A 27808-nucleotide genomic window follows, 5' to 3' on the forward strand; every position below is an offset into this window, starting at 1 on the left:
TCTGGGTTAAGACAGCACCTCAGATGACCATGGGAGAGGTCTTGGGAGCACTGAATGGCCCAGCGCTCTTCCTTCCTGCCTGGGGAGATACAGAGCTTCCCAGAGGATACCACGGATGAACCAGGCCTTGAAGAAGCAACAGAATCTCACCAAATGGTGAGGGCAGATGGACATTCCAAGAAAGGGAAACTGCATGAGCAAAGGTGTGCAGGTGGTTGGTGGGACAGTCTCCTGATTGGCGGGAGGGACTATAAGGGGCTCCTGATTGGCTGGAGAGAGCATGACGTTCACCTGTTTGGCGGGAGGGAGTGTGAGGCTCTCCTGATTGGCTGGAGGGAGTGCAAGGTTTTCTGATTGGCCTTGGAGGCGTTCCTCCCCCCAAGGCCTCAGGTGCAGGGCAGCTGGGGGAACAGCCGCCATCATGGTCGCTGTGTGTTGAGCGCCTTTTTCACCAGCATCAACATGCATCCTTCCTTCAGTCCTTACCACACTAAGCGGGCGTGCTGCTCGTCCACTTCCGAGACGAGGAAAGCAGGGTCGTACCTGGTGTGATCAGAGCTCTGGGAGAATGTGTTCTGCGGTTCCCTGTGGGGTTTTGGCACCCGAGAGTGGTTTAGAGTAATGTGTGGAGAAGACATGCTTTCTTTCATGCACGTGAAGATGCCTCTTGGCACGCAGGACCCACATCCTCCTGCTCAGGTCTGGGAACCATCCGTCTCTGTGCTCTACACGGCCAACCGTACTGTTCCAGGTAAGAATTTCAGATCTCCTACCTGGAGAAACAGCAAAGCTGTCAGGACTCATGGGGCCAGGACTCCCCAGAACCTGTTTGCATTGAAACCTGGTGGGCCCCCCTTGCCCTCGGGCCCGAGTGCTGCTGGCTTAATGCTGACTGTGTCCCCTGGGGGGCTGAGCCCTCCACTGACCCCCAGGACCCTGTGAGAGTGGGCCTTTCACGCTCTCCTAAGGGTTGTTGCTCTTCTTTGTGGATGATGACCACAAACGCGAGTCGTGCCCGCACAATGCAGGAACATGGGAGCTAGTGTGTCTTCTGGTCATGTGAGCTTTGCCACTGGGAGCGTCAGAGCTGACGCAGTGTAAACACACCTCCTCTAAGCGTGTCCCTGCTTGAGCTCTGTAGGTCCCAGCTGCCGCAGTCTTGGAATGTGTCCTCTTTCTGTGCCTTCCCCGCATCACGGGGTAGGTGGGGGGTGGGGTGGGTGAGTGAGAGGAGCCTTCCCAGTCATGCAGGGACCGCCTTCTGTACAGCCTGAGGCAGACCTAGGAGAGCACGGCAGCCCTGCCCCGCCTCGGGACAGGAGAAGACATGGGTGGTGAGGCTGTTGGTGTTGTGGGTGGCCATCTCTGAGGTTCTAGGAGGAGATTGGCATTGCTGTGGACAGAGTGGCTGCCAGCACAGGTCGCCCAAGTGACAGGCCTGCTGGCACCATGCCCCTCTCAGGTGCCACGGCTAGAATAGAGAGGGAGGACCAGTACCTGGGCTCCCAGTATGGCGCCTGGGCCCTGAGCTCTCCTTGTGTTGGATGTGAATGAGCCTCACCCCAAATGAGAGTGTCGGCACCAATCTGGTGGCCTAGTTTCACGTGATCCTGTGAAAGAAAGGGTGTGCCAGCCAGTAGGAGTGATCAACTTGCCAGGCCTCCCTCCTAGACCTGGAGTTTGGCATCAGCCTCAGTGTAACCCACAGGTAGCATGCCCAGGGTTTGCTGGGACATCTGGTCTACTCCACATGGCATGGCCATGCGGTAGAGAGTTGACGGGAGCTCCAAATGGGGAGCGATGGGAACAAGGGCCCGTGGAGGCCCTGTTCTGGGCTTATGAAAATGTCATTGGAATTCTGACAGGGATTACAACGAAGCTGTAGATCTCTTTGGGTAACACGGATATTTTAACAGTCTTAAGTCTTCCTATTGTCTAATGGGTGTGGAGTTTCCGTTTTACAAGATGGAAAGCGCAGTGGATGTGAACAGTGGTGGTGGCGGCGGCACAGCAGTGTAAGTGTATTCACTCCACTGAGCTGCACTCTTAAAATGGTTGGGTTAGTTAATTTTATGTTATGTGTATTTTATCACAATAAAAAAAGAGAAAAACAACCTTAACTCTCAAATCATGAACAGGGTATCTTTCCATTTATTTGTGTCTGGTTCAGTTTCTTTCATCAATATTTTATAGTTTTCAGTACAGCTCTCTCACCTCCTTAGATAATTTTATTCCTAAGTGCTTGATTCTTTTTGGTGCTATTATATACAGGGTTGTTTTCTATTTTTTTATTCTTATTTTTTATTGAAGTGTAGTCAATTTACAATGTTAGTTTCATGTGTACAACAAAGCAATTCAGCTATCCATACCCATATATATATATATTTTTTTTCAGATTGTTTTCCATTACAGCTCATTACAAGAAACTGAATATAACTCCCCGTGCTCTGCAGTAGGTCCTTGTGGTTTATCTATTTTGTATATAGTAATGTGTATCTAACCACGCTGTGTCTTTATATTTAAAGAATAGCATTTGTAGAAGCCTATGGTTGGTTCTTGCTTTTCTGTCCATTCTGACAATTTCTGCCCTTTTTTTTGGTAATTAAAAAAAATTTAATACAATTTAAAGGTTACTTTCCATTCACTAATTTCTGCCTTTTAATTGTAGTGTTTAGTATATTTATGTCTCTCATTTTATTATTTGTTTTCTGGTCATTACCTTTGTTTTTGATTCCTCTGATTCTCTTTCTGCCTTCTTTTGGGTAATTTGCATTATCTTTCAGAGATTTACTTTAGTTTATCTGTTGTCATTTTAATTTTTACCTTCTTATATTTTTAGTAGTTGTTCTAGGGATTAAAATATACATTCCTAACTTTTCACAGTCTGCTGGGAATGAGTAGTTTGCCACTCCATGTAAAATCCAGAAAATCTTGCAACCATGTGATGCATGCCCACCGTCACCGCCCCGTCCTTTGTGTTATAGTTGTTACGTGTCACATATCAACGCACGTCAGAAACCTCTCAGGAAAATGGCGTTTGCTTTAAAAAGCCTTTTCTACTTTTAAGAAATAAGAGGATTTTTAAAAGATATGTATCATCTTTCGAGGCTCTTTATTTCTTCCTGAAGACCTAAGTTTCCATCTGGTATCACCTCCCTTCAGCCTGAAGAACTTCTTTTAGGATCTCTCGCTTTGTAGGTGTGTTAAATACGAATTATCTTTAGTTTCCTTTGATCTGAAAACGTCCTTGTTTCACCTACCGTCTAGAGGCATGTTTTCTTGGGCTTTGTATCTGAGTTCTAAATGGAAGGCCTTTTCTTTCAGTGTTTGTAAGGTGTTATTCCGCCGCCCTCTAGTCTCTACAGTTACTGACGAGGAGTCGGTGGTCACTCGATTGTTCTCCCCCTGCATGCACGTGTGTGTTCCCCTGGCTGCTTCTACGCTTTTCTCCTCCCTCTCTGGTTTTCAGCAGTTCAGCTGTTGTGTGCGTAGGTGCTTTGTTCTTGTTGTTGTTGTTGTTGCTCTGCTCGGGGTCTGCTAAGCTTCCCGAATCCTCACATTTTTGCCTTTCACCACATTTGGAAAATCTCAAACATTATTTCTACATTTATGCTTCCTCATTTTCTCTTCTTTCTCTTTTTGTGACTCCAGTTGCGTTTATGGTTGGCCTCTAATTGCTCCGTGTGTCCCTGAAACTCCGCTCACTTCTTTTGAATCCTATTTCTCTCTGTCCTTCAGACTGGATCGTTTCTGTGGGTCTGTTTGAGGTTACTGGCGCTTTTTCCATTGTATTACAATTAATGAACCAATACGGCGACATCATTATTAACTAGTGACTGTGGTTTACCCCGACTTCATTAGTTTTCATCCAATGTTTCCTTCTGTTCCCGGATCCTATCCCACTGACTTTTCATGTCTCCTTAGGCTCCTCTTGGCAGTGAGAGTTTCTCACATGTTCCTTGTTTTTGATGATCTTGATACTTTTGAGGAGTACTGGTCAGGCATTTTGTAGAATATTCCTCAGATGGGATTTGTCTTGTGTTTTTTCTGATGATTATATTGGAGTTACGGGCTTTGGGAGGAAACCCAGAGATAAGGTGCCATTTTTATCACATCATGTTAAGGGTACATCTTGTTAATTTTTGTGAAAGGTGTAAAGTCTATTCCTACATTCTTTTTCTTCTAAAATATGACTGTTCAATTGTTCCAGCACCATTTGATGAAAGACTATACTTTCTCCATTGTATTGCCTTTGCTCCTCTGTCAGAGGTCAGTTGACCATATTTGTGTCAGTCTGTTTCTGGGTTCTCTGTGCTAGTCTGTTGCTATGTCTGTCTGTTCATCCACCAGTACCAGGCTGATATGATTACTGTAGCTTTACGGCCTGTCTTTTTTTTTTTTTTTTACATCCATTTACTTTTATTTATTTTTTTTTTTTTAAAAAATTTTTTTATTGAGTTATAGTCATTTTACAATGTTGTGTCAAATTAAAGTGTAGAGCACAATTTTTCAGTTATACATGAACATATGTATATTCATTGTCACATTTTTTTCGCTGTGAGCTGCCACAAGATCTTGTATATATTTCCCTGTGCTATACATTATAATCTTGTTTATCTATTCTACATTTTGAAATCCCAGTCTGTCCCTTTCCACCCCCTGCCCCCTTGGCAACCACAAATTTGTATTCCATGTCTATGAGTCTGTTTCTCTTTTGTATTTATGTTCTTTTTTTTTTAGATTCCACATATGAGTGATCTCATATGGTATTTTTCTTTTTCTTTCTGGCTTCCTTCACTTAGAATGACATTCTCCAGGGACATCCATGTTGCTGCAAATGGCATTATGTTGTCGGTTTTTATGGCTGAATAGTATTCCACTGTATAAATATACCACATCTTCTTTATCCAGTCATCTGCTGATGGACATTTAGGCTGTTTCCATGTCTTGGCTATTGTAAATAGTGCTGCTATGAACATTGGGGTGCAGGTGTCATTTTTATGGCCTGTCTTGATGTCAGTATCTGTCCTCTAATTTTGTGCTTCTTCTTCAGGATTATTTTGGCTATTCTGGGTCTTTTGTATTTTCATATAAACTTTTGAATCATTATTTTTCAATATTGACAAAATAGCTTGCTAGGATTTTGTTACTGCAAATGGCACTATTTTATTCTTTTTATGGCTGAGTAGTATTCCACTGTATAAATATAACACAACTTCTTTATCTAGTCATCTGTTGACGGACATTTAGGTTGCTTCCATGTCTTGGCTATTGTAAATAGTGCTGCTAGGAGCATTGGGATGCATGTATCTTTTGAATTAAAGTTCTCTCTGGATATATGCCCAGGAGTGGGATTGCTGGATCATATGTTAAGTCTATTCAGATCATATGGTAAGTCTATTTAGGATTTTGGTTTGAATTGTGTTGAATGTATAGATAAAGTTGGGAAGAATTAATGTCTCAAAATATTGACTCTTCTAATCTTTTAAGACAGAATGTCCCTCGTTTATTTAAGGATCATCAATTTATTCTTTGATTTATTTCATCAGAGTTCTGTAGTTTTCTGCATATTGATCCCAAACATATTTTGTTAGATTTATACCTAAGTATTTCATTTTTGGTGTTGTTTTTAATTTCAAATTCCAATTGCTCGTTGCTGGCTTATAGGAAAGCAAGTGACTTTAGTCTATTAAAGTTGTATCTTTTGACTTTGCTATAATTGCTTATAGTTCCATCTCTGTGTGTGTGTGCACGTGTGAATTTTTTGGGGGTTTTCTTTATAGATAATTATGCCAACTATGAACAAAGACAATTTTATTTCTTCCTTGACAGTCTGTACATTTAAAATTTCCATTTCTTAGAGCAACGTCTGAAACTACCAGTATGATGTTGAATGGATGTAGTGAGAGGAACACCCTTGCCTTCTTCCCAATCTTAGAGGGGAAGCATCAGTTTCTCACCCTGAAGTATGATGTTAACTGTTTTTTGTTTTTTTTTTTTTTTTTGTAGATGGTCTTTATCACATTGAGAAAGTTCCTCTCTATTCCTAGTTTGCTGAGAATTTTTGAAAATCACAAATGAGTATTGGATTTTGTCAAATGCTTTTTCTGCATTAATTAATATGGTCATAATTTTTCTTCTTTAGCCTGTTGATGTGGTGGATTATATTCATTGATTTTTGATTTCAATAGGTTGATTTCAAGTTATTGAATCCGTATTGCATACCTGGAGTAAATACCACCTGACCATGGTACATAATTCTTTATTTTGTTTTATTTTTTATTTTTATATATTTAATTTAATTTGTATATTTTTATGTTTTATCTTTATTTTTGCATATATTTTACTTTATTATAATTCTGTTTTCTATCATTGGATTCAATTTAATACTATTTTATGGAAGATTTTTATCTTTATGTTCATGAGACATGTTGGTTGGTAGTTTTCCTTCCTTTTAACATGTTTCTTTGGTTTTGGTGTGAGGATAATGCTGGGCTCACAGACTGCATTAGGAAGTATTCCCTCTGCTTCCATTTTCTGGAAGAGACTTAGAGACTCAGTGTCACTTCTTCCTTACGTGTTGATGGGGTTCAACAATGGAGCCATCTTGGCCTGGTGCTTTCTTTCTTTGAAAGATCCCTAATTATTGATTCAGTTTCTTTCATAGACAAGCCTATAGAACAGGCCTATTTAATTTTTTCAGCTTTACTGAGATATAATTGACAAATAACAATAGGTTTGTTTAGGTGATCTTATCCTCCTTATGTCAATTTTGGTAGATGTGTCTTTCAAGGAATGTGTCCATTTCATCTAAGGCACCACATTCACGGACGCGGAGGTGTCTTAGTAGTCCTCCATCGTCTTTATCCTTTCACTGTCCTTGGGGTCAGTTGTGATTAACTCTCTTTCATGTCCATTGTTAGTGGTCTATGTCTTCTGCCATCTTTCCTTTGCTTAGCTTTGCTGGGGTTTATCAATTTTATTGATCTTTCTGAAGAACCAGCTTTTGGTTTTGCTGATTTTCTCTGCGGTTTTCCTGTTTTTGATTCCATTGATTTCTGCTCTAATTTCTGTTGTTTCTTTTCTTGTGCTTGTTTTAGCCTTAAATGGCTTCTCTTTCTCAGGCTTCCTAAGATGGATGCTTAGATTATTGATTTTAGATTTTTCTTTTTTAATACATGCATTTAATGCTATATATTCCTCTCAAAGCATTACGTTCACTGCAACCCACAAATTTTGAAAGTTGTATTTTCGTTTTCATTTAGTTAAAATATGTAAAGATTTCTCCTGAGACTTCTTACTTGACCCATGTGTTATTTAGATGTGTGTTGTTTAATCTCCAAATAGTTTTGGATTTTCCAGCTGTCTTTCTAATATTGATCTCTTATTTAGTTCCATTGCAGCCTGAGATGAAATTGTGTATGACTTCTGTTCTTTTAAATTTGTTAAGGGGTGTATTATGGTCCCGAATGTGATCTGTCTTGGCGAATTTTTCATGTGAGCTTGAGACAAGTGTGTATTCTTCTGTTGTTGGAATGTTCTAGAGGTGTCAGTGATCAAGTTGATTGATGTGCTGTTCATGTCAACTATATCCTTCCTGATTTTCTGTATGCTTCATCTATCAGTTACTGAAAGAGGGATGTTGAAGTCTCCAACTATGATGGTGGGTTTGTCTATTTCTCAATGTAGTTCTGTCAGTTTTTGCTTCATGTATTTTGATGCTCTGTTGTTAGGTGCATATATATTAAGGATTATTATATCTTCTTAAAGAATTGATGCCTTTATCATTATGTAATATATCTCTTTATCCCTGATAATTTTCCTTGCTGTGAAGCCTGCTTTGCCTGAAATTAATAAAGCTCCATTAGCTTTTTTTTTGAATTTGTGTTGGCATGTTAAATCTTTCTCCATTCCTTTGCTTTTATCTATATGTGTCATTACATTTAAAGAATGTTTCTTGTTGATACCAAAAAGTTGGCTCTCATTTCTTTAATCTACTCTTTAATAGTTTTATTTAGAGCATTCATATTTACAGTGATTATTAATAAAGATGGGTTAATGGCTCTCATATTTGTAACTATTTTCATTGTACTTGTTTTTTGCTTCTTTTTTTCTTCCCCTCTTTTTCTGCCTTCTCTATTTTTAATTAAGCATTTTTAGTGGCTCCATCTTCTCTCCTATCTTAGGCATATCAATCATACTTTTAAAAAATTTAGTGGTTGTGAGTTTGGAATTTATATTTATAACTAATTTAAGTCCACTTTCAAATAACATTCTACTTAACATGTAATGAAAGTGCCTTATAACAGAATATTCCAAATTTCTCCCTCCTATATCTTTTAAGTTTGCTGTCATTAATTTTACTTATTCACATGCTAATAGCACAAAATATGTTATTACAGTTATTACTTTAAATAAACATTTATCTATCAGATTATGAATAAGAAAAATAAAATATTTTATTTTACCTTTAAAAAAATCCTTCTCTGATACTTTTCCTTTTTTAAAAAATGTAATTTCAAGCTTCTGACCTTTATATTTTTTAACTTCTCCTTGAAGAACTTCTTCTAACATTTTTTGTAAGGCAGGTCTGGGGAGGAATTCCTTCCACTTTTATGTATCTGAGAACCTTTTTGTTTCCCCTTCATTGTTTTCTTTATTGAAGTATAGTCGATTTGGAATGTTGTGTTAACTTCTGGTGTACATCATAGTGATTCATTTATACATCTATAAATACTCCTTTTCACATTCTTTTTCATTATCTCCTTCATTTTTGAAGGATAGTTTTGCTGAAGATAGAGTTATGGGTTGGTGGGCTTTTTCTTTAAACACTTAAATATTTCACTTTATCCTCACTTGTTTTTTTCAGAGAAGTCTGATGTATTTTTAATCCTTTTTCCTCTCTAGGGAAAGCATCTTTTCCCTCTTGCTTCTTTCAAAATTTTCTCTTTTTCTCTAACTTGACTATGATATGCCTAGGTGTCGATTTTTTGATATTTTTCCTGCTTAGTGTTTTCTTAGCTTCTTAGATCTGTAGTTGGCTGTCTGTCATTAATTTTGGAAAGTTCCCTGCCATTATTACTTCAAATATTTCTTCTTTTCCATTCTGTCCTGTCCTTGTGGTATTGCAATTATGTACATGTTACATCATTTGAAATTATTCCGCAGTTCTTGGACGTCTGATTTCTTTTTCTTTTCTTTCTTTCTTTTTTTTTTCATTCTTTTCGTCTTTGCATTTCAATTTGGGAGGTTTCTATTGACATAATTTCAGGCTCAGTATTTCTTTCCTTGGCCATGTCCAATTTACTGATGAGTCCATCAAAGGCACTGTTCATTTCTGTTACAGCGTTTTTGATTTCCAGCATTTCCTTTTGACTGTTAGAGTTATCATCTCTCTGCTTACATTGGCTACTGATTATTGCATGTCGTCTCCTTTTTCTGTTAGAGCTATTAGCATATTGAGCATAGTTATTTTAATTTGTTCATCTGATAATTCCAAAATCTGTGTCATAGGCAAATTTAACAGGTAAGTGACAGATGAGGGGAATATACTTGCAACATCTAAAACTGAGTGGGGATTGATGTCTAGAATATACAAAGAGCTACAAGAAATACCCTGGAAAGCCACTGGAAGAACTGGTGGTCAGTAGTAGCTACTATTTATATAGTGATCACTATTCTAAGCACTTACACAAATGTCAGAAGAGAATGCAGTAAAAGCAGTGAGAATCATGAGGAGAGAGGCTCTACATCCCACTTTGGGTGGTTGGTGGTGGGGATTGGGAAGGCCTATCTGGAGGTGCTGGGTTCTCAGAATAAATAGGAGTTTGCTGGGGAAGGGGGTATGGTACAGGCATTCTAAGCTGGGGGAGCAGCCTGAGCAAATGTGTGGAGAGAGTATTGTGCAAGTCAATTTCTCACAAATATGTGAAAGACAGTGGCGATGAGAGAGATAGCCAGAAAGGCAGGCTGAGGAGCCAAAATGTGATCCTGTGGGCAATAGGGAGCCATGGAAGGTTTTTGAGTAGGTGCACAGTGAAGTAAAAGTGCTAGTTATAAATACAAATGGACAGTCAGAGTGGGGAGACGATCCGGGCAACATGGCCAGGTGGAGATTGTCCTCAGGCCTAGGGAGGGTTGTGGTTGGGGGAAGTAGAACCAGCAAGACTTTCTGGCTTGGCCTGAGGGCTGCAGGAGGAGTCAAGGGCTGTCCTAGGGCCTCTGACCCAGAGTGGTAGGCAGATGGAGCTGTGGTCAAGAGGGTAGAGGGCAGGTGGGGGACATGAAGCGAACAGGCTGGGGTGGGTCTGGGGAGCCAGGGGCGGCCAGGGGCTCGAGAAGGGGTGAGGGCAGCTGTTCTTGAGGTGAGTGCTGGAGAGTGAAAGGGAGGCCTTTTGGGGAAGATCTAAGGGTCGCTTGTACTCAGTGGGTAACTAGAGGCCAAGGAGGCGGGGCCAGAGGAGAAGGCATGGCTGGGGTGGAGCTTGGCCACCTAGCTCCATGATGTGGGATTCTGGCCTCTCTGTGGTGACCAGACCTGAGGCCAATACAGCTGTCCCCCACTTCCTGGGCCTGGGGTGGAGGTGGTCAAGCCAGAGCAACCAGGTCCTGCCTGGACCAGAGACCCGAGACACTTAACGGCAACAAGGAGATTTGGTCAGAGGAAGCCAGGGAGGGGGGCACCCCAGGACCACCTGCTTTGAGAGAAAGGAGAGCCAGGCTCACCCCAGGGTCTTCACACACCCCCATAATTTTTATGCTGAGGGGAGGGGCCTGGGCTCAGCTCCAGGTCCCTCTGGGTCCCCGGCACCTCTGGGTAGTGGCCAGGGTGCCACCCCAGCCCATGCAAGAGCAGAGGTGTGTATGGGTCTTGATCTACATCTTGGTCTCTGTCCTCCCGTCCTGGGCCCATTGCTTCTGCAAACCTCAGCATCCCTGCCCTCCGGCCCAGAACCTCCCTTAGTCCATTTCCTCTTGGTCCACGCTTGAGATTTGTGGTTTGACCTCCAAAGGAGGCCCACTTTTTCTGCTTCTTCAACCAGCCCTCCCCTCTCTCTTACTTTCACTTGCCTCTTTGCTGGAACATGCTTAGCCGGATCCCGACTCCAGGACTTCGCGCCTGCTGTTCCCGCTGCGAGGCACCCTTTCCCCCTTGACTGGTCTTCCGTGTCCTGCTCAGGTTAGAGCGGGCCATTGTCATCACCCATACCTTGCTTTCCGCTTTTACCTGTGTACTTATTGTCACGTCCTGTTGGGTGAGTGTTGGTGTGTGGTTGGGCTTTAGATCTCGTAGTCATTACATTTGTAGAATAAAGCAAAAAAAAATTTTAACCTAAAAAGACCACTGGAGGGGTGGTCTTAAATTTGGGGACCAAAATCCTGCAGTGAGTTGAAGCAGTAAAACCATAAGGTAGGTTATGTGGCCTTGCACCTCCTCTGCTGAAATGTGTGCTTTGACTGAAAATAAGAGCCACAGGGATAACTTCAGTGTAAATGATTTTAAGCATGATATTGAAGAGATATTTTAACATGCCATTGGGAGAGTTTCTGATAGCCGCCAGTAAGGGGAACCGGGACAGAAGTGTTTAAACCTTTAGCGATAAGCTCGTCCAACTTGTTCTCCGTGGCCCCTGTGGACAGAGCCAGGGCTGAGGTGAGGGTGGCAGAGTTATAGAGCAGATCTAGCATAGCCCAAAGAAAAACTATCTATCTGTGAAGAGTGAGTCAGAAGGCCATGTGCCTCCAGGCTCTTGGAGGTGTGAGATCTTTGCCCTGGAGGAGTGAAGGGAGAGGGGTCTACAGAGAGTGTCCAGGATACGGACACCCCTAGGTTGGGTGGAGGGCCCCCCAGTTGGAACTTGTGATTTGCAGCTTCTCTAGGCTGGCCCCAGGGACTTGGATCTCAGAGTCCAGACACAGGGTCCTCCTAGGAGGACCACAGCCCTGCACCGATCTACCAGCATCTTCCCCTCCCCTGACCTAGAGTCCCAAACTTTTTTCTCTACAGTTTCCCTCACCCCTGGTTTCCCACAGAAGAAATTGTCATTGGAAGCCATAGTGCAGGTAAGACATGGACTTTCTAATGGGCTGGGAGGGAGAAGAGCCTCTTGCATTGCTTTTGCACAGGCTACTCCCTCTGCAAGGCCCCTCAGTGGGAACTTGTACTTCAGAGACAGCCTGGGATAAAGGCCTTTCTCCATCTGGGCCCAGTGACTGAAGACCTGCTGCACCCAGCCTCCTCCTGTGCCCAGTCTTACCATCCAGTCTTACCAGATATGCCCTTTCTTATCCCTCACGTCTTTCCACTTTAAATGTCCAGTCCCATTCTGCCTACTGGATGAACTCCTACACATCCTTCAAAGCCCAGCCTGGTTTCCCCCTCTCTGGTAAACCTTCTCTGCTTCTATGCAGTATTTTTAATTCTCGCCCTAAGATCCCCCTACACCGCAACTCTCCTGCGGCAGGCATTGCCCATGTTATCATTATGTGCTGATGTATCTGTTGCCAGCAAAGGACCATGTTAATACTTCTCTGTGTGTCTCTGGTGTCTCAGAGCTGCTGGGGCCAGGACAGTCTGGCAAGAGCATGTGTTTAGAGAATATTGATTCAACACTTGGCTGGCTGGCTGGATGGCCTGGCTGAGCTCAGGCAGTGGGCCTGGAATTGTGTGTTCCCTGAGCACCGATTTCTGCCCCCTTTCTCCGCAGGGGCAGAGAACACAGCAGTCTCTGGGACGGAACTTCCCTATCACAGGTGCGACTTGCAACCCCCCAGACAACCCTCAGCAAGCTCTGCTCACCAGGCCCCAGACCCACCTGCCCTGGTTAATAGGGAACCTCCCTGCCCTGTAGGAGTGAGGGAAGGAAGAGTGACAAGGCCTTCCCAGAGAAGGATTAAGAGCTGGTTAGCACCCAGCTGAGCCCCATCCTCAGGGAAGGAGGAATTAGGGAAGTATTCGGTGTGGGAGCCAAGTTCAGAGAGTCTCGGGATGTCTCCTGGGGGGTTCTGGGAGCGCGGTCTGCTCCGGCCTGGCCCCCTGGCCGCTCTCCAAGGGCCCTCAGCCTGGGGCGCCCTTCCGTCCCTTCGCTCCCCTTCAGTTCTCCTTTTCCTCCCTCCCTCCCTCCTCTCCTTCTTTTTTAAAAAAATTGACTTTGTATGTTTGATTTACAGTGTGTGTTATTTTCAGGTGTACAGCAAAGTGATTCAAATATACATACACATACATTTTTTTTCATATTCTTTTCCACTGCAGGTTATGACAGGATATTGACTATTGTTCCCTGGGCTGCAGTAGGACCTGGCCATCTATTTCATATACAGTAGTGTGCCTGTGTTAATCCCAGACTCCTAATTCAACTGTCCCCCCTCCACCCCTCTCCCCTTGGGTAAGTATAGTTTGTTCTGTATGTCTGTGAGTCTATTTCTGGTTTGTAAATAAGTTAATTTGAATCATTTTTTTAGAACCACATATTAGTGATATCATATACTTGTCTTTCCCTCTCCCTTCCCTCCCCCTCCTCTGTTTGCACAGAGAGACTTGCCATGAGGTCAGACACCCAGGGTTCGGTCCTGCCTGCAGACCGCAGACCAGGCTGGTGGCCAGCTGTTGGGAGGATCAGCTGTAAGGCAGGACATAAGTGGCGGGAGAGCCCTGCATGGGGTGGACCTCGGAGGCCCTGGCTGCTCTCAGAAGCACTCTTTTCCCCCCTAGGGCCACGTCACTTCAATTTAGCAAGGAGGCTGTGGGCAGAAGTTCAGTGCTCAGAGATCCCTAGCCGCCTTGGTCCCAGGGCAGTCCTGCTGGGTTGCTGCCCCTCAGGATGTCCTCATCTGTAAAATGGGCACAAGAGTTGTTGGCGCCCTCCTCCCCTCCCTCTCTCTCTCCTCCCTCCCCTCTCCTGCCTCTATCCAAGGCCTGGTCTGGGCTCCTGGCTTGGCTGCTGGGCTCAGGATGAGCATCTGGGGCTGAGCTCCTGGTGGCGCTGCTGAGGCCTGCAGAGCGTGTCCTGTTCCCTGGGGCGAAGGGCACGGGCAGCGGGCAGTCACCCCAGGGTAGGGAGCGGGGCCGGCGCTCAGAGGAGGAAGGGCACATCCAGCCAACGGGCCATGGAGCTGGGCTTCCACCCGGCGCCCGCCTGTCCGGAGTCGCTGCGCCGCCACTGTGGTGACCTCTGCACCCCCAGCTCAAGGAAGCAGCCCAGCTTGGAGGAGGGCTTTCAGGGGCCCCCAAAGAGCCCCTTTCCCGTGCTTTCCCAGAACACCTGCCGCCATTCCTGCATCCAGACGGCTCCCTCTGGTCTCCCTGGGGCCGGGCTGTTGGTCCTGCTTCCTGCTTCCTCCATGGCGGGGAGGGCTGGGAGGCCACCCTTGGCAGGGCCGCAGGTCACTCCCAACCTGGGTCATCCTTAGGCTGGGCGAGGCCTACTGTTCCTGTGTCACAGCTAGGGAAACGGAGGCCCAGAGGGCTGGGGGCTCCCAAGGACTCTGAGGTGTGGGGAGCAGCTGGGAGGTGGTCTGTGCCTCCCCTGATGGCCCCCTCCCCAGGCAGGGGCTGGGGAGCCAGAGGTCGGCACCAAGACTGGCTCCCAGAGGCCCTCAGCACAGGCCCTCCTGTCCCCGGGGCTCTCTGGCCACCCCTCACTGCTAGGACTCTCATCCACGGAATCTCAGTCTCTTCTCCTGTAAAGTGGGTGTGGCAGCTCCTCCCTCTGTGGGCTCCGGTGGGGCCAAGGGCTTGGCGTCATGCCGGCCCCACAGCACGGGCTTTTGTTGTCTGGTGTGACAGGCAGGAAATGGCAGGGGTGGGGATGAGGTGGCCAGTGTGGCTCAGGGTGGCTTTAGGGCGGTGGGTCTGGGCCAGGCTTCCAGGGGCCTTAAACTGCGTCACGTGGTGAGGCAGCTGCCTTTGCCCTGAGGCAATGGGGAGCCACAGCAGGCTTCATCAGGGCTGTGATGCCTTCAGGTGGCCTTTGAAAGTTCACTTTGCCTGAGGAGTGGAGGCTGGCTTGCTGGGATGAGAGCGGAGGCCATGAGATGGGAGGGACGTGGTAGCCAGGCCCAGGGCAGTGGCAGGGGCAGCAGAGAGGAGGGCGTGGCTTTGAGGGAGATGCAGGAGGGGAGACACTAAGGGAATGGATTTTCCAGTCTGGTGATCTCTGAATAGTGGCTCTCTGGGCCACTAGCTGTGTGATCTTGGCAAGTTGCTTAACTTGCCTGAGTCTCAGTTTTTTCAACTGTAAATCTGCAGTCACGATGCCACCTTCCTGGGTTTCCATGAAGAAATACAGACGAGGAGCTCAGTGTGTGCAACCAACACCCAGGAGCCGGCAGCTGGGGTTATATTTTAATGGCTGAGGCTTACCCGTTGAGACCTCCCAGGTGCTGGCTTGGGGGGTGAGGGGACAGAGTGGCCATCCGTTGAGATGACATCTTATTTGGGACATAGGTTGGGCTGGATGAGACAGACTTAAAATAATTGCAGCTAAACAGGGTAGACATTTATTTCTCTGCCACAGAAGCCAGGGTTGCAGGGCCAGCTGTGCTCTGTGAAGCTGTCATGGCCCCTGCCATCCCTGGCATCTTGCCCTCATCTGCATGGTCCAAGGTGGCTCTGTGTTTCCCCGGGTGAGAGGAGGAGGAGAGGATAGGAGCAGACCCACGGTGCCCCTTAAGAGCATGACCTCGAAGTGGAACAGAGACTGCACCCTGTTCACAGCCCATTGGCTAGAAATTAGTCACATGGCTGTACTCAGCTGCAAGGAATGCTGGGAAATGTAGTCTTTATGCTAGGTGGGCATGTGCCCAGCAAAAATCAAGGGTTCTATTATGTAGGGGGAAAAAGGAGAACAGGAAATCTCTGCCAGAGACAGGGAATGTGGAAAGAGGAGCAGATTGGAGTGGGAAGGGTGGGGACAGTAAGTTCCTTTTGGGCTGGCTCAGTCTCGGGAAGAGATAACTTACTCCCATGGTCTCTGGGGCTGCACCATTGGTGTGCCCCCCCCACCCCCGCCCCGTGTTGTCCTTCCTCCTGGACCTTCTAACCCATGAATCCTTCTGTATCACATGACACATGTGAGTCACATTCCAGGGACATTCTAGGCGGGAATCTGGGGTTTACTGGGTAACTAATTACTGATAATTTCCCAGTTACTCTATGGTTCCATCTTATGGCCGCCCCACTGATTTCTTTTTTCTCATTTTAGGGACTCCTTTCCTGGAGCAGAGCCCCCAAAGGAGGACAGACAGTGACAGGCTTGAGCTAAGCCCCCTTGTCCCCTGGCTACCCTAGAGAGTCAAGTAACTGCCAAGGAACCCTGGCTCCTCTGCTCGCCTGATCAGCTCCAGGGGCTTAAAACATAGAAGCCCTTCTTCTCCAGGTGACAGGACAGTTTTGTTTTGTTTTTAACTGAAGTATAGTTGATTTACAATGTTAGTTTCAGGTGTACAGCATAGTGATTCAGTTATACATATATACTCTTTTTCATATTCTTTTTCATTATAGGTTATTACAAGGTACTGAACATAGTTTCCTGTGCTCTACAGTAGGACACTGTTGTTTATCTGTTTTATATGTAGTAGTTTGTAACTGCAAATCTCAAACTCCTAATTTATCCCTCTCACCCCTTCCCCACTGGTAACCATAAGTTTGTTTTCTATCTGTGAGTATGTTTCTGTTTTGTAAATAAGTTCATTTGTGCCATATTTTTAGGTTCCACTTATAAGTGATATCATATAATATTTGTCTTTCTCTGTCTGACTTCACTTAATATGATCATCTCTAGGTCCATCCATGTTGCTATAAATGGCATTATTTTATTCTTTTTTATGGCTGAGTAGTATTCCATTGTATAAATATACCACAAATTCTTTATCCAGTCACTTGTCGATGGACATTTAGGTTGCTTCCATGTTTTGGCTATTGTAAATAGTGCTGCTGTGAACATTGGGGTGCATATGTCTTTTTGAATTAGAGTTTCCTCCAGATACGTGCCCAGGAGTGGGATCCTGGATCATATGGCAACACTATTTTTAGTTTTTTAAGGAATCTCCATAGTTTTCCATAGCGGTTGCACCAGTTGACACTCCCACGAGCAGTGTGGAAGGCTCCCTTTTCTCCACACCCTCTCCAGCATTTATTGTTTGTAGACTTTTTATTGATGGTTGCCTGACCACGCTACCGGTTGAAGATGCGTGGCCACTCCTGGTAGCGTGGTCAGGCATCCTGTCTTTATTTTGACCAAATAATGCTCCAGGACTTGTTCTTCAAAAAGTGTAATTCTCTGTTGTGGATGGCCTGGCCATGCTCCGGAAGCTCAGGAGCCTGTGCTGTGATGGCCCTCCTCGCCTTCCCACGAATGCCAGTGACATATTTTCCTGCCCCCTTTGCCTGCACCCAGTAAAGTCCGCTGGGTCCTGTGGCCTGGGATGCAGCTGGGACGTGCAGCAGAGCCTGCTCCTGACCTGAACCCTGCGCAAGCTGGCAGCCTTTCACTTAACACAGGATCTGGGCTGGAGCAGTGTCCCTTGGGGTGGGGTAGGGGTGAGTGTGCTACCTCAGGAAACTGAACCCAAGAGTCATGGTGCTTCCTTTGTGGCAGGAGATGCAGGCTGCAACAGCTTCGCTTTTACTCTGGAGGGATGGCCCGAAATGTGATCCTGTTAATCTGCTCTAGAAGAGGCCCCTCACCCCCACCCCTGGCACAGCCCTGTGATGCAGGCTGTCCCTTAGTGAAGCCTGTGGTGCTTACATCATCCTCCAGGACGCTTTAGGCTTCTTTTCTCTCTTTCTTTCTTTCTCTCTTTCTTTCTCAGCATTTTGAAGTCTCTTTATTTCAATTCTTGAAAGATAATAAAACATATCCAGTATGGATACTTTTATCACTTTTTAAAATTTTATTCTTATTTTAATTTTTTTAACAAAGTTTATTCTAGGAAGAGCAACTCATTGAGAGAGAAAACCATTTTAAAATGTACACATATGTACTGTTCATTGTTTCTAAGAACAGTTTAGAGCTTCAGCTTTTTAAACTTACATAGTTATCAAAGGAATAAAGCCAACCACAAAATAAGAATCAACAGAATGCAGTGATCCAATCATAAAGGACAGTCACATGTGCTCACACATATTCAAGAAATCAGTCATCTAAGTTATATATAATAATGAGTTCATTTGTGTCCTTTTTTTCAGATTCCATATATAAGTGATATCATATGGCATTTTTCTTTCTCTTTCTGGCTTACTTCACTTAGAATGACAAACTCCAGGTCTATCCATGTTGCTGCAAATGGCATTATTTTATTCTTTTTTATGGCCGAGTAGTATTCCATTGTATGAATATACCACATCTTCTCTATCCAGTCATCTGTTGATGGACATTTAGGTTGTTTCCATGTCTTGGTGGTTGTAAATAGTGCTGTGAACATTGGGGTGCAGGTGTCTTTCTGAATTATATTTTTCTCCAGATATATGCTCAGGAGTGGGACTGCTGGATTATATGGTAAGTCTATTTTTAGTTTTTTAAGGACCCTCCATACTGTCCTCCCTAGTGGCTGCACCAATTTATATTCCCATCAACAGTTTAGGAGGGTTCCTTCCTCTCCACACGCTGTCCAGCATTTATTATTTGTAGACTTTTAATGATGGCCATTCTGGCTGGTGTGAGGTGATATCTTATTGTAGTTTTGATTTGCATTTCTCTAACAGTTAGTGATATTGAGGATCTTTTCATGTGCTTGTTGGCCATCTGTCTGTCTTCTTTGGAGAAATGTCTATTTAAGTCTTTCGCCCATTTTTTGATTGGGTTGCTTGCTTTTTTTTTTTTTTTTTTTTTTTTTTTTTGATATTAAGGACGCTGTAGGTTTCTGCTCAGGCTGGGCTGGTGAATGAACCAGAGACTTGCTGGCCACCAACACGCACCCTTTATCTCCTTAAAAGTGGCACTAAGCTCTGCCATCCCCTTTCCTGGGATGTCATCCTGTTTCTGATTTATGATGTTGGCCAAGGAGGGGTCAGTTCCAAAGCCTTCCAGGTGGCCTCCCCCACCCCCCAGCTCTCACCCCAGAGACCAGGACCCAGTGCGGGAAGTGCACCGGTTGCTACGTATGCCTACTCCCACAGCTCCTTTGGGAATCAGAGAAACCCCTTCTCGGTGGGTCTTCAGACCCCATGGTCCACATCAGGTGGACCTGGGACAGGACTCCACCTGTTACCCGGCCTCCATAGGCCATGATCTAGTCGAGACCAAGATGAGATGACACGTCACGTCCTTGGTACCCAAGCCAGGTCAGGCCCTGTGTCCAACATCCTCAAATGTCTGGGGGTCTCCCTTCCACTATCCTGTTATTAGCCGAGCAAGTGGCCATAGTCTCCTTTGGAAGAAACTTGGGGAAAATGCCCCCATGGATACCTGCTGTTTTATCGTGGGGTCCTTCTGCCGTGGGGCCCAGCCTCCTATCCAGGCAGTGAGTTCTGTGTCTGAAGCCTGATTCGAGAATGGAAGCAGTTGGGCACAGATCATGACGTTATATGTGGGCCCGTCTGTCAGCCTTCGGTGCATCTGTACTTGATTTTTTTCTGTTGGTACAATAAGGAATGCCCTCTTCTGTCCTGCCTGCTCTGGCTGTTGGATCATAACTCCCCGCGGGCCTGGCTTCTGGGGCCGCCTTCTAACCCAGCTGGCCATCGCGATGACTGCGGGGCCCGGCTCCCGTGGCCAGGCGCCAGCCCTGGCCTCTACTGCTTGGGCGCTGCCTGCCCGTGGCTGTCAGCGGACCGGGTGCTGCGCAGCTGCACCTGCCGTCAGCCCTCCTCCTTCCGGAGGACGGCAGCACCGAGTGCCGCGGAGATGCGGGTGCTGCTCAGGTCTCTGCAGATGGTGCATCCTCCCAGCCTTTCCCTGGGCAGAGCCACCCGGCTGCCCTCGGCCTGGCACAGCGTGTCCACTGCAGGTGCTTGTTTCCCCGAACCTCTACGTCCCTTCCTCACTGTCTGCTGCAGCCATCCTGGCATTTCAGCTTTAACCAGAGTGGCCGTTGCTGGTTCTGGCTCCCAGGAGCCCCCCGAGAGTGTCTCTACACCGTCTTCCCCACATCCTTGCTGGAGTTAATCCTGTGTCTCAGGAGAGGCTGCAGAGTGATCAGACTCCTTCCAGACAGTTCTATGTTCTGGCTCTGACTCGACAGAAGCCCCTATGTGCCCCTCACCGGCCCTGCCACTAGTGCTGGCTGCATCCTGCACTTCCTCTGGGGCATGTTTCCTTTCCTCCCTTATCAGGCCAGACATGTCCCTAAACCTCATCAGAGGTGGCAGAGGGCGGGTGGGGCAGATCACGGTGGGGTGCAGGTTGCCTTGAGGAGGACCGCCCTCTGCGCGGGTCCCTCTGCCATTAGCTCATCCTCAGGAGGGCTGGGCAGCCACCTCCTCAGGCTCTGAGGGCCGAGTCTCTGGGGAGCAAGAACCTTCAGGTTGTCTGCCTGTCTCATGGCTCAGGGTCCCTGTTTGCCCAGCTTTGGTGGGGCAGCCCACCTCGGTCGGTGTTTAGTCTCCTTTGAACTCCAGCCACTCGGACTCCTGGGTCCTGGGCTTGGTCTGCAGCCTTCTCTGTCCTGCCCTTGCAGGAGAGGGGGGCCTCAGAGAGGCCCCTGGGTTCACACAGGCTCTCCATCGCCTGTTACTCACCAGCAGCTGTTGCCACCTTTCCCCGAGGCAGCGTGGTGCTTAGCAACAGCCACCCCTCCCGGTATCTCCATGTCTCCTGTGTCCCCCACGTGTCTCAGATGCGTGATCCACGACCCACGTCAGAGCTTCCCTTCCACCGCTGCCCCCCCGATCCTTCCCAGTGACTGCTTTAGACCTGCTGCCTTCACCGCAGCTGCTGGCCAGGGGACCTCTGTGCCAGTCGGGGGGCTGGGCACCATACGACCCGCCTCCCTACCCTCTGTGGCCAAGCCCGCTGCCACCTGTCTCAGGCTGGCTTCTGGAAGTAGATGCTGAGATGGCTGTGGGGGGCGCAAGACAGTGGTCAGGGCCGACCCCTGTGAAAAGGAGGGGGAAGGAGTGGGTTTGGACCGAGGAGAAAGTCAGGCTGGGAGGCAGCCTGGATATGGGCTGCCCAGTGGCGCGGCCCGGGCGAGGCAGGCAGGGAAGTGGCAGCGGAGCCTCTTGGTGGCCGCACTGCTGTGGGGAGGATGGCGGTCTCTCCCGGAAGGGGCACAGGGACAGCGCATCGCAGTGGTCCTGCAGCGAGGCCCCAGGGCGCATGGCTATGGGGCGCCACCTCGGTCTCCCCACAGCCTCTCTGCCTCGGACGTACTTCCATTCCCCACGCAAGTCTCTTCTCTCCTGCCCTGGCCTCTGTCACATTCGTCCCTCTCTGGACCCCATGCATCAGGGCCCCCACCCCGTCATAGCCTCTGCTGCACTGAGTCACAGGTCCTTAGCTTCCGCTGATTGGCTTGACCTCCGTCTTCCACAAGTACAAGCATCCTGGCGGTCGTGCGGCCACCGGTCTCCCCAGGGGTGCCCACAGGGCCTGGCACAGAGCGGCAGCTCAGTACGTGTTGTTGAAGACAACGCTGAACACTCACGCTGGGCCGGCTGTGCCCAGTACCTGAGTTTACTTCCCCTTCACCTGGAGCAGGTACGGTATCCCCACGTTACAGGTGGGGAAGCTGAGACCCAGAACTTCCTGCCACCAGGCCACCGCCCAAAGAGGCCACGCCAGGGCTGGACCCTGCACAGCCCACACTGGTGCCAGGGGTCTGCTGTTTGCAGATGGCCCCTGTCACACACCTCTGCGCCCAAGTGCCCACCCCCAGGAGAGGCGGCAAACCTCGGCCTCAGGCTGTCTTTGAAAGACACCCCCAAAGCCCAGCTGGCTTTGTCCTTGGATGTCCTGCCAAGGAAAGCTGCCCGTGGAGGGGTTTGGTCCTCCTGCGGGGCCTGGAAGGTGACTGGGGACTGTGGTCTAGGTGCTGGGGTATTGGCGCCTTTAGAACGGTTCACTGGGTTTCCTAAGAGGTGGAGGATTTGAAGGAGGCCTGGCAGCCTGTCTCAGGGCCTGGCCCCTGATGCAGGCCCCTGACGGAGCTGACCCGCGGGCGGGCTGACCTTCCCTGGGTCAGCTGCCACCTCCCGCAGCTGGCGGTCCCAGGTGCAAAGTGCTTCCCCGCCAGGTCAGGACCCTCCTGTGGCCCCCGTCTGGGTCTTGAAGAGATGGGAGGTGGCTTCGTTACAGCAGCTCAGTGGGCCCCTCACCCTCCCGGGTCTTGGCCCCCTCCCTGTGTGAACTTGGGCAAAGCTCTGCAGCTTCATCTGTAAACTGGGGCCTATCCCACTGAGAAAATGCATGAAAAATCTCAAGATACTTTCCAGTGCACAGTTCCCCCTTGGAAGAGTGAAAAGGATGCAATCTTTGTAGGGCAACTGTTTTACATGGGAAGTGCCTGACTTCTCCTTTACCTTGAGTTGGGACGGGGGTGTGGGGTGCTGGACCCTGCCTTTGGTGTGGGGTTAGGGGCAGACAGGAGCGTGCTACAGAGGCCGAGACCTCCTTCAGTGCCCTGCTGCCCTCTCTAGCCTTTAAAACGCACCATCCACCCTTGCTGGGCCCGGGTAATGTGCTCAGAGAAGCAGCAAGGTGGCCCGAGACAGGCAGGCGGCCACTGGGCTCTGTCCTAGCTGTGGGGCTGGCTCACCAGTGACCTTGGGCAAGTCGCTTCTCCTCCCAGGGCCCCCGTCTCTGACCTGGGGCCCTGGGGGTGCAGGGAAGGGCTGCACAAGGCCCTCAGCCTTTAGAGACCTTAACTGCCCCCGCTGTGAGTGGAGATCCGAAAGTGCCTGCCTTCCTTGGCTGTTGTGCTGATTAAATGAGATGACGCACGTGCCCAGCACTCAGCAGGCTCCTGGGAAGTGTTAGCTGGTGTAATCATGACTTTTGCTGTCATCACACGTGCCACTTTTGCAAAAGGAAGGCCAGCGTCGGTGGGGATGTGCGGTACAGGACTGTTCCTGCCTCCTCGTGGGCACGCAGACTGGTGTGGCCGTTCTGCGGAGTCAGCGGGTGAATGACCCATGTGCCTCTCCACCCACAGGTGGTGGTCCACTCTGGGAAGCAGCCCAGCAGTGGACTGAGCCACCCCACCGCCAGGGGAGCGTCCAGAGGTGTTGGTGGGGGCAGAGATGGGTGTGTAAGACATGCTCCGTGGAAACCGAGCCTGGCTAGAACCGAAGAGACCCAGCCACGCAGACTGAGCTGACCAACACCGAGCCGAATGGAAAAAGGAAGCCTGTGAGCACTACGCAGCGCTGTTTATGTCGACTGAAATGACATGCAGACCAAACACCGAGAACCAGTCTGCAGGAGCACGTGCGGGCCAGCGGTGCTCGGTGCTCAGGAAACGCGGGGGCAGGGCTGCCCTTGGTGGGGGTCGGGGAGGAGAGGGCCTTAAATAAAAATAAACTGGGTTGACTACGTGCTGTGAAGCTGGGCAGCTGATTAACTTGACCTTCTGCAACTGAGGTTAAGAGGAAAGTGGAGAGAGAGAGAGAAGAGGGGCAGAGAGAGAAAGGGAGGGAGGGAGGGAGAAAGAAAGAAAGAAAGGAAGAAGGAAAGAAAGAGGGGCGAAGTGCCCCGTTAGCGGTGCTGTGTGCATTGAGGCCGGGAAGGGGTTCTGGCCCAGGTCTGAGATGCGGGCAGCAGCTGGGGGGCCCAGAGGCCCAGCAGTGTCGCACAGGTGACAGTGCCAACCACAGATAGGGGAACACATCTGCCCGGCTTTTTGCACTGACAGCTGTTCCCCTTTGCCTCCTGTCTCCAAGGACAGGGACTTTTATCGAGATCACAGCCCTCATTTTACAGAAGAGGAAGCTGAGGCCTGGGGTGGGTGGGGTGACCCAAGGTTATGCATCTTTAAGGGCCGGAGGGGAAGGCGTTCTCACCGGAGGCTGACTCAGAAATCCCATGCTTGCCTGGGGCCCGGAGCTGGCAGGGCTTGGGGGGAACCGCAGTCGGCTTGCGGCCTCCAGCTCCCATCCGTGCCCCCTTGGAGGCGAGCATTCATCTGAATCGCAGCAACCAATGCACCCAGCAAAGCGTGACAACACACGCCTGCCTTTCCCCCGCAGCCCACTGCACGGGGACGATGGGCGTCTACAGCAGCCCTGAGATGCTGCTTCAGCCTCCAAGGCCTGCGGCGTCGCTGAGGACAGTTCCACAGAGCGGAGGGGGGGTTTTAGCGGTGAGCGTTGATGGCATCAGCGTTCTTGGAAAACGGCAAATCCCCGTTACCTAAAGCAGCCACATTAGTGAGCGAGTGCCCGGACCCCCACATCTGGATCATCCTTGTGGACTCTTTGGAGCTCTGCTGAGGATGTTCTGCCTCCGGCCTCCCTGCCTCCGGCCTCCAACTCCTCCAGGCCTGTTTTTGAGCTTTAGCTGATGTCCAGAGGACGTCCAATGTCTTCACCAGGATATTGAGCCCCTGCACCCACCCCGTCTACAGGCTGTCACCCCATCTCCCCCGGTCCCTTGCCTCCACCTGCAGGCCCCCGGCTGGTGGTTCCTAGAACGGGGCCAGCGGGGCTGAGCGGGCCCGGCCAGCCCTCCTCCGGCCCCCAGGCCTTTCCTCTGGATATTTTCACTTGGTTTTGTGGGTCAACTGAGACACTGTCCGTTGGCTGGAACTGGCAGGCGCATGCAAAGACCTAGTTCACCTGCCTCCGCCTGCCCCCAGCACAAGCTGGGGCATGACAGTCACCCCTTGACCTTCACTGGGTGCAAGATGACTTCCCCGGAGGATGGAGAAGCCCCTTCTCTGCTGATTTTGTTCCAGGGCCACCTGCAGCTGAAGAGGAGAAGCTGGCATGGTTCCTTCCTGGGGCTGGGGTCCTGGGCACAGCCAGGCCCAGAGGCTCCAGTGACACTGGCACATGATGTGGTGGCAGGGCCCATGCTTGGAGCAGGGTCCCTAGGGCAGAGCCGGAGATAGAGCTTGGGTGCCAAGCTTTCCTGGGGATAGGAGCGGGGCTGGGTGGTGCAGCAGCAGGGAGGGAAGCCCCCACCTCAGGCCCACAGGGTCCTTGGGGAAGATGCCTCGATGTCTTAGGATCATGTGTCCCCGGGTGAGGGGGACCAGGTTCCCGGCTCTGTCCTGCAGTGGTCAGAACTGCCCCGAACTCTGGGTTGACACATGTGATGCTAAGTGGGTTTTCTGGGAGCTTTGCCTGGGTGGGGCCAGGAAGAGAGGCTGGAAGGCTCCCAAGGTGAGGCACCTTCAGGAGGCCCCGGGGTGGACGAGCGGAGCCCTTGTGGGGCTCGCGACCACAGCTGTGGCCGAATAAGAGGTGACCTGAGAGAGTCTCTGATGTTGCCCAGGGCAGGTCCTGTACTATAGGCCCCCGTGCTGCTTTATTTATTTAAAAACAAAACAAAACAAAACCAAGAAAAAAACCAAACACTTGCTCTGTCCTAAAAAATTTGGAAAATACAAAGAGTATAAAAAAGGAGCTAAAATTTTTCTGCAGTTCCTCCAGTTAATGCTACCTTGTGTTTCCTTCTAGTTTTTTTTCTCTGTGTACGTACACTTCACACATGGGGTGTGTGTGTATATATAAATATATATATATATATATATATAGAGAGAGAGAGAGAGAGAGAGAGAGAGAGCGAGCGAGAGCGCGAGAGAGATGAGATGGTGCAGATTTTGTAATATTGACCATGGATTTCATGCAGCTTTATTTTCCCTTTGATAATAATTTCCACTTCTGGTTCTGCTTTCTCTTTGCTCTTTGACACCCCAGGCACCCCCTGGCCACCCATCAGCTCGTGTCTGCTGCCTGAGACCTGCCCCTGGCTGGTCCTACAGAGACACTGTGCTCACTGCTCACCTGGAGAGCGGCTTTGCCGCTACTGGGGCCCAGGGCTGCCCCCCACCCCACTGGACCGCGAGCTTGCGGGCTGCGGAGCCATAGCAAGCATGGGAGAAGATGTATGAAATGCATCCTGATTAATTCTTGGCACAGAGTGGGTTCCAGAGCTGTTAGGTCCACCTTGAAAGGGGAAAAGGAGTGTAACTGTTTGCACAGAGCAGAGGGGGTTTCATTCATCCCTGTGTCTCAGTGCCCAGCACGGATCTTGGCATACAGCAGGCACTCAATAAATGTCTAGTGTCTAAGTAAGCATTTCCACAGTGTATCAGAACACTCTTTATCATCAACAACAGAAACACAACTCAGACTAGTTTAAAAGAAATGGCTTCCCAATCAGGGACATTCATGTGCAGGCTGGCTTCAGGAAAAGCTGAATCCAGGAGGTCAACCGACGTTACTGGGGGTCAGCTTCTCTCTTCCCATCCTGCTTGCTTCTGTCTTGACTCTCGGCACAGGGGGACAAGAAGGCCTTAAAACTATTTTTGCTGTAGTTTACAGCAAAGCTAATCTCCAGGAAGAAGGAAAGGCCAGGCCTCAGTCACGGGCCTGGTCCTGTGGCTGGCAGGGATTAGCTTCCTTGAGCCACCCTGAATGCTCTTCCTACAGGAAAAGGGGTCTGTCATTAAAGGAGGGGGAGGGACACTGGACAAAATGCCACAAACCACTTCCTGTGGATCAGTTAAAACGTGGCGTGTAGGACGCACATCATCGGGATGGGGCAGCGGTAGACTTCTCCGAGGCGCCTGCACTGGCGACCCTCCGACCTAGTCCACCCTCCGGGGAGTGAGTCAGCATTACTCGCCCAGACCCCACCTGGAATCCCCAGACCCAGTTCTGCTGGGGGCTTCTGGGAAGCTCCTTCCTCTCCCAGGGTCCCCGGGAAAGAGACGGTTCCTCTCTTCCTCCTCTTCTCCGCGCTTTGCCGGGACCGGGGCCCTGGGGGGCCCCCGCACCTGGCCCTGGAGCTCTCCCTGCTCCTGGCTGTCAGGAAATCCATTTAAATTCGAGTCAGCCGTGACTTGAGGTCAAAACAGCTCTAATTGATAACAGCCGTCATGCTTCCTGTGGCATGGAACAGAACTGAGAAGTTCTTACTGGCAACTTACACAACTCACAGGCTGAGTTCATGAGCTTCGTATCTGTGTTAAAGGAATCCCATTTCCTTACCAACTTCTGTGGAATTTCACAGATGCTGAAATCAGCAGGCAGAGCAGGACTGCAGCCCACGCTCCTCCAGGGCTTCACAGTGTTCAAGCTCAGCGCAGACCGCGAGGCTGGGCAGCACGGGAGGCTGGGGTGTGGGAGCTACCGTGATGGTCTTGTTAATAGTTTCAGTCCCAGGGTCCAGCCCAGAGCGAGGGGTCACTGGAATATACGTTGAATTGATTATCTTACTGCAGCCAGTTGGATTGTTGAGTTGAGTGGGTGGATGGATGGGTGGGTGGATGGATGGATGGATGGGTGGGTGGGTGGATGGATGGTTGGATGAGTGGGTGAATGGATGATGGACTTTGGGTGATTGGATAGATGAGTGGAACTTTCTGAACCAAGCTCTCTGATTCGGGGAAGCGGGTGCTCAGATCTGGTTCTTCCAAGGAAGGGCAACATTTTTGCCTCTAGTCAAGGAAGGCAGGTCTCCTCATCTACATCCCAAGCTCTGGCGGCTCTCAAAGAGGGGCAGGTGAGGATTCAGTGCGCTAGCTCAGGGCCCACCAACCTCACCTGAAAACTCCCCAGGCTCTGTGTGCAAGGCTGGGGGTGACGGACAGGAATGCAGTGCCTGGGCAGATCCCCCCCCCACCATTCAGGCCCATGCTTGTAATCCAAGAGTATGTTCTCCCAGGAGTAAGTTCCAGGATACTGGATGGAAGTCAGGGAGCT

The 27808-nt window shown here is 49.1% G+C and overlaps 1 long non-coding RNA gene across 1 annotated transcript; it reads left to right on the forward strand.

Annotated features, from left to right (window-relative positions):
* The first annotated feature begins 617 nt into the window (after window positions 1-617).
* LOC141577791 (uncharacterized) lies at window positions 618-13553 on the forward strand. The gene is made up of 4 exons (XR_012507261.1): window positions 618-751; window positions 12008-12063; window positions 12708-12753; window positions 13253-13553. It is a non-coding gene; the product is annotated as an uncharacterized LOC141577791 (long non-coding RNA).
* The last annotated feature ends 14255 nt before the right edge of the window (window positions 13554-27808 follow it).

Source organism: Camelus bactrianus, chromosome 6 (assembly GCF_048773025.1).
Source record: "Camelus bactrianus isolate YW-2024 breed Bactrian camel chromosome 6, ASM4877302v1, whole genome shotgun sequence".
Classification (NCBI taxonomy): domain Eukaryota; kingdom Metazoa; phylum Chordata; class Mammalia; order Artiodactyla; family Camelidae; genus Camelus; species Camelus bactrianus.